Below are 6,000 nucleotides of genomic sequence, written 5' to 3' on the forward strand. Positions count from 1 at the left end.
CATCTATATTATGTGTATTTCACCTCTGCACCCTGATAAATGAAGTTTCCTTCACAAGAGCAAGCATCGAGCATGTTTAATTCAAACAGTTTCACCGGATCAGACAGGACGAGAAGTGAGGTGATATGCCCCCAGATGAACTTTCACTGGGACAGGGATCCGCAAATGCCATGCCAGGAAAGCCAGACTGGCAGCAGGTGGACCGCCTGGCCATCAGGAGCACACCCACTCGCACAGGGGGCTCTGTGCTGGGCGGGAGAGCAGCCCTCAGGCGTGGGAACGAAGACCTGGCTTCCACGTTCTCCTCCGGCGGCCTGTTTCTGAGGTCGAACCCCTGTCCTCGAAATAAGATGGGCTTCTTCACTTCTTCTCCCACTTGAGCGGAGTAAAAGCCAGAGGTGTCAGAATCAAGAGGACTGGATATAAGTTAAAAGAAAGAAAAAGAGGAGAGAAGAGAAAAAATAAAGAAAGGAAAGGAAGGAAAAGGAAAGGAAAGGAAAGGAAAGGAAAGGAAAGAAAAGAAAAGAAAAGAAAAGAAAGAAAAGAAAGAAAGAAAGAAAGAAAGAAAGAAAAGAAAAGAAAAGAAAAGAAAAGAAAAGAAAAGAAAAGAGAAGAGTATTCCTATAGCCACCCCAGCTTAACTCTTCGGTTCCTGGAATCCATGGCATCCCATGTTTTTATTCTGAAACCCAGGATTTGGTCACAAGTAAAATTAGGGCACGTGGAGCCTGATATACCTCATTATATAATAGCCACAAAAGGTCCAGACTGGAAAGGAGCACCGTGTCAGTCTGTCCTCCTGCGTGAAGCGGGGCTCAAAAAGCTCAGCTGTGGCCACTTCCGTCAGGAAGACAGGGTGAAGGCAGGTGATAATCTAGGCCAGTGGTTCTCAAAGCAGGTGCCCCAAACCAGCAGTATCACTTGGGAACTTATTAGAAATTCAGATTCACAGGTGCCACCCAGATCTACTGAATCAGAATTCTGTGTTATGATCAGCCATCCAAGTGATGCTGCAACCCACTCAGGTTTCAGAGCCACTGGTCTACACCTGCAGGTCTCAGCATAAGTGCGTGTAAGCAGAGCAAATCCCCATGCCGAGTTCCAGAAGGGGGATTGAGTCAGTTAGAGGCACAGCTGGGAAACAGTGTTACAGATTAGCGAATTGTATGCAAGAAAACTAAGGGCAGTCAGAAAGTTTGTAGGTCCTGGGGGAGCTCTAGTCCCAGCATGCGTTTTGGAGACAGAATTCATGTCCCTGGGATGTGAGGGTGGGACAAACGTTGAAGAGAAAATGAAAAAGTTGAGGACGGCCTATTGAAGGCACTTAGCCCTGTGGCACAAGCTAGAGATCCGGCCGCCATAACTGGAAACGAAGTTCCCAAATTCATTTTTAAGAGGACCCATTAATCAGCCCAGAGGCAGATCTGAGGAGAATCACCCCCAATGATGAATTCAAATTCCTCCTGAAGAGCTCAGCCAGCCCTGAGAAGGGGGGTAGGAGATGAGGAAGATGGGGGGTCAGCCTGGCTTCGCAGGTGGGGTCCACCTGGAAGGAAATAGGGAGCAAACACATTCTGAAAGAGATGTGTTAGTGTGGTTGACCAGTGATCAAGCTCAGAGTTGCCACTGAGAGTTTCACGAAAAAATGTCTTGCGGTTTCTATTCAGTCTTAACTAAAATCTAAATTCATTAATGTTCATTTAAAACATGTTTACCCAGGCAAACAACCAAGGTAGATAACCATACCTTTAATATGGAAGGTAAGCTATCATGCCTGCACAGATACAACCTACCCATGCCCGCTACAAACACACAAACAGAAATGTTATACAGTATTAAACATCAAATCTCCCCAGGGGAGTTTAGAGTTAGCCATGATAGTGCTTTTTTATTCTCTTACTTTTTCCCTGAGGTCTGCCTCCTTTTTCGTACAGTCGGCCCCCGCTTATCCTCTGGGGAAACATTCCAAGATCCCCAGTGGATGCTTGAAACCACAGTAGTACCGAACCTTTTATACAGTGTGTCTTCCTTACGCATGCGTACCTACGATACAGGTTAATTCATAAATTAGGCATGGCAAGAGATGAACAACAATAATTCGTAATAAAATAGAACAGTTATAACAACATACTGGAACAAAAGTTAAGTAAATGCAGTCTCCCCTTCCCAAAATATCTTATTGTACTGTATTCTCCCTTCTTGTGATAAAGCAAGCTGATAAAAATGTGTGACGTCAGTACTGTGACATGATGTCAGGCTGCTGTCGTCCTTCTGACATACATAACGAGCGCTTTACGGCTTCTCTGTGACACCTCTGAGTCGCCAGCATCACTGCTCGTACTCTCTAGGGTCATTATGAAGGAAAATAAGGGTGGCTGGAGCACAAGCACCACGATACTGCGACAACTGATCCGATAACCAAGATGGCTACTAAGTGATTGGGGGGCGGGGGGGGGGGGGTGCATCTACCACAGAGAGACGCCGGGCAAAAGGGTGAGTCACATCCCGGGCCGTGCGAGATTTCATCACGCTGCTCAGAACTGTGCACAATTGAAAGCTTAGGAATTGTTCCTGCCGGGCATTTTTCATTTGTTATTTTTGGACTATGGTCGACCACAGGTAACTGAAACTGTGGAAGGTCATACCACAGATGGGGGTGGGGCACTGCCATATTCCAAGTCGCTGTGAAAAATGCCACCGCGGAAAGTCTTGCTTGACAAGCAAGCTCTCTTTCAGACAGATGCAGCCTCTTTACTCGCCCAGTGGTTACTCTCAACTCCCACATGCCTTCAGATACTCTGAGTCCTCGAAAAACCCTTATTATATCACAAGTCAACTATGTCTATGACTCAAGAAAGTTTCCAATATAATTTGATGGAACTCTAATTTCATGATTTTTAAGTAATGGTGATAGTAATGTCAAAATAGCTTATATATTATATAACACACACACACACACACACACACACACACACCCTGTGGGGTCTCAACTGAGCCTCATTTGAAAGGAGAGGACTCCTAAAGTTGTGATATCTTAACCCAAAGGCTCAGAACTCCAACAGGAGGTACAGAAGATACTTTATCAGCCTACTTAGGTAGAAAGTAGGGACAGAGCCTTACACACCCTTCAAATTATTTGGAAAAGGAAGCCACATTCTTTTCTAACGAATCCACCAACCCTAAACTCCCAAATTTCAAAGAAGCTCCGTGAAGGGCTTCAGGCTCTCTGCCCCCACCAGGAAGGCAATATTTGTTATTTATCATTGCCTCAAAAAGTGGCTCCCTCTGAGCCAGCCGAGAGAGAACAGAAGCAGTTGCAAAGTGTCTTCATCAAACAAACATCTCTTCATCTCCAAGAAAAATTAAAATGCTAGCCTGTGAAGTTTCATCACATTTATAGATAGGGAATGTTGCTTTGCATCCAGACCTGTGGCATTTTGACCAAAAAACACTCCAAAAAAAATCATCCCAAACACAGCATCACTGCTGAAAAGCTTCCCTCAAAGATGGCTAACCCCCTGGAAAGCTCAAGTCACCTAAATGGAAGAGGCAACCAGTAAGAGACCTTCCCGTGCCTGCCACGTCCCAGGTCGCCTGCCCGGAGCAACCGTGAGGGAGTGACATCCACCAAGCAGCCTCCGTGACAGTGGGATCTTCACGCAGCGTCTGTCCCTTCCTGTCAGCGAGCATGGCTCATGAACCACTGAGGACAGTGACATTGGTGCTTATACTATCCGGTGCTTCCTTTAAAAATAGTAACTTTCCTTAATTACCATCAGTGTTTTGGTCGTGAGCGCTCACGCAAATTCTGCCCCTCTGCCGTAGCCCTGGGCATTCACTGCTATTGCTCTCCCATGGCTGACCTTGGCCCACTCTTCCCTCAAAGCCAATGAAGAGAATATTTAGTCATCCAGGACCCGTGAGGTTCGGAGCTCGCAGGAGTGAGGAAAAGCAGGGTACCGCAAAGCACACACCGGTGCAGAGCAAATCCCCCTCCGAGGCTGCCCTCCCCCACATCGCCATGTCCCCATCCCCTCTCCTTTCCTTCCACGGCACCTCCTCTCAGCAATGGGGCATGTGAGCGAAAACTGAGCTCTAGGACGAAACGAACTGTGGCATGTCGAAACCCTATATGGAAGCTCATTTCTCAACAGGCAAACCTCAAACAGCCAGTAAGTCTGAAGGCTTGTTACGTGCGAGGCCTGGCGGAGGGCGCAGAAGTAGTACATGACATGGTGGCCACCAACCTTGCTCTAAGGAGTTCAAGGAGACACCAGGCCAGAGAAATGATATCAATCGCCTTGAGGGACTTGGGGAGTTCAAAAGAGAGGGGAATAAAGAAGGGTAGGTATAATCGGTGCGACAGTTGTGAGGCAAAGGGGGTTTAACGTTTAATTTAAAATTTATCTTGCATAGAGGGAGCAAACAGAGGACCTTAGGAGTTAGGGAAAGACTCTGACACACAACTTTCATCACAGCATGTCTGAGGAACAGCGAGACTAGCCCACCCACAGTGAGGGATAAAAGTTGGAAAGTACTGAGAAAAAAAGATAGACAGTGAGGGTTGCCACCGGTATACAAATGGCTTTCGAAAACTCATCTAGGGAATACAGATTCGATTAAGTGCTAAGTGAACAAGATATTCTTTTTTCTACTAGCTTTCCTGGAAGCTAGATAAATAACATTCCCTACCAGGACGTCTAGGAAAAGTTATTTCTCTTGAAGCTTTCTTCCCGTCTTTTCTGTTTCTCCTTACATTCATCCTAGCAGACCTGAGGCCTAACCTGGATTGTTGCAAAAGGCTCTCAACTGGCCTCTCGCCTTCACCCTTTGACCACTCCAGCCCATCCCACACCAGCTGTTAGGCTCATCTCCCTAAAACTCAGCTCTCATCAAAAGCTGCTTTGTAGTACCCGCCATCATGCAGACTGAGCGAGAGACTAGGATCTAGGCCTGGGGACTGCAGTTGCAGACAGGGCTGGAGGTGGGCACGGGAAACATATCAGCAGGAAACTGACATCATTAGAACGGATGAGCTCTCTGAAGAGAGAAAAAACAGAGAGAGAAGCAAAAACCTAGAACGAAACCCTTAGAAATGTCTACCAGGAATCAAGGCACCTGCAAGAGAAGGCAGGTAACTTCCTTTACAGCAGAAGAGTTTATGGCTTTCTTGCCCTAAGATTTCAGAATAAGGTTTTCTTTCAAACCTCATTTCTCATCTAGAGGGAGAATGTGAAGATGTCATTTCATCTACCAAAGAGAGGGAAGTTATTATTATTATTATTATTATTATTATTATTATTATGCAGTTTCATTCTAGAAAGGCCTTGAGAGAGCTTAGGAAGAGGCATGTACTTATATAGAAAAATGTGGAAGAGAGATATGGGTGTGTAGAACAAAAACCTTCTCTTATAAAACTCCTGGCTTAGGAAAGTATTTTCATCTAATACATATCACTTGAGCCACAGGCATTCCTTTCTTAGTTAAATAACACCATTTGGCGACTAGAAAGAATTGTCTCGTAAGATGTCATCCCTCACAGAAGAGAGACATCTAGCCAACAGGCTGAAGGAATGACTAGTGAGGCTACTTCTCACTCTGCACCGTAAGACACTCAACCTGGACTTTGATGTAAGTGGGCTTTTTGTTGTCATTAGGAGTCTTCCTCCCCCTGGCTGTTCAGAAGTTTCAGATGAAATTTTTCTGATGTTTTTAATGAAAGATGATATTTGCTTACCCATCATAGAAGATATTTCCTCTGCAGGAATGCTGTTGAACATGTTGCCTTCACAACATGACACGAAGTCTAAGAATCACGGAGAGACTAATTACTGGAGGAAAATTACACCAAAAGACCTATTTCCTCATGATGAAAATGACAGCCTGGTGCCCCGTTACCTGGCCTGATCGGGCAAATAGCCTGAGCAACATTGTTCCAGTGCTTTGCACTACAAGCCACGGTAGAGGAAAGAGGCACTTTGGTCCTATAAGCAGCTCAGT

This window comes from Rousettus aegyptiacus, unplaced genomic scaffold (genome assembly GCF_014176215.1).
Source record: "Rousettus aegyptiacus isolate mRouAeg1 unplaced genomic scaffold, mRouAeg1.p scaffold_m13_p_12, whole genome shotgun sequence".
NCBI lineage: Eukaryota > Metazoa > Chordata > Mammalia > Chiroptera > Pteropodidae > Rousettus > Rousettus aegyptiacus.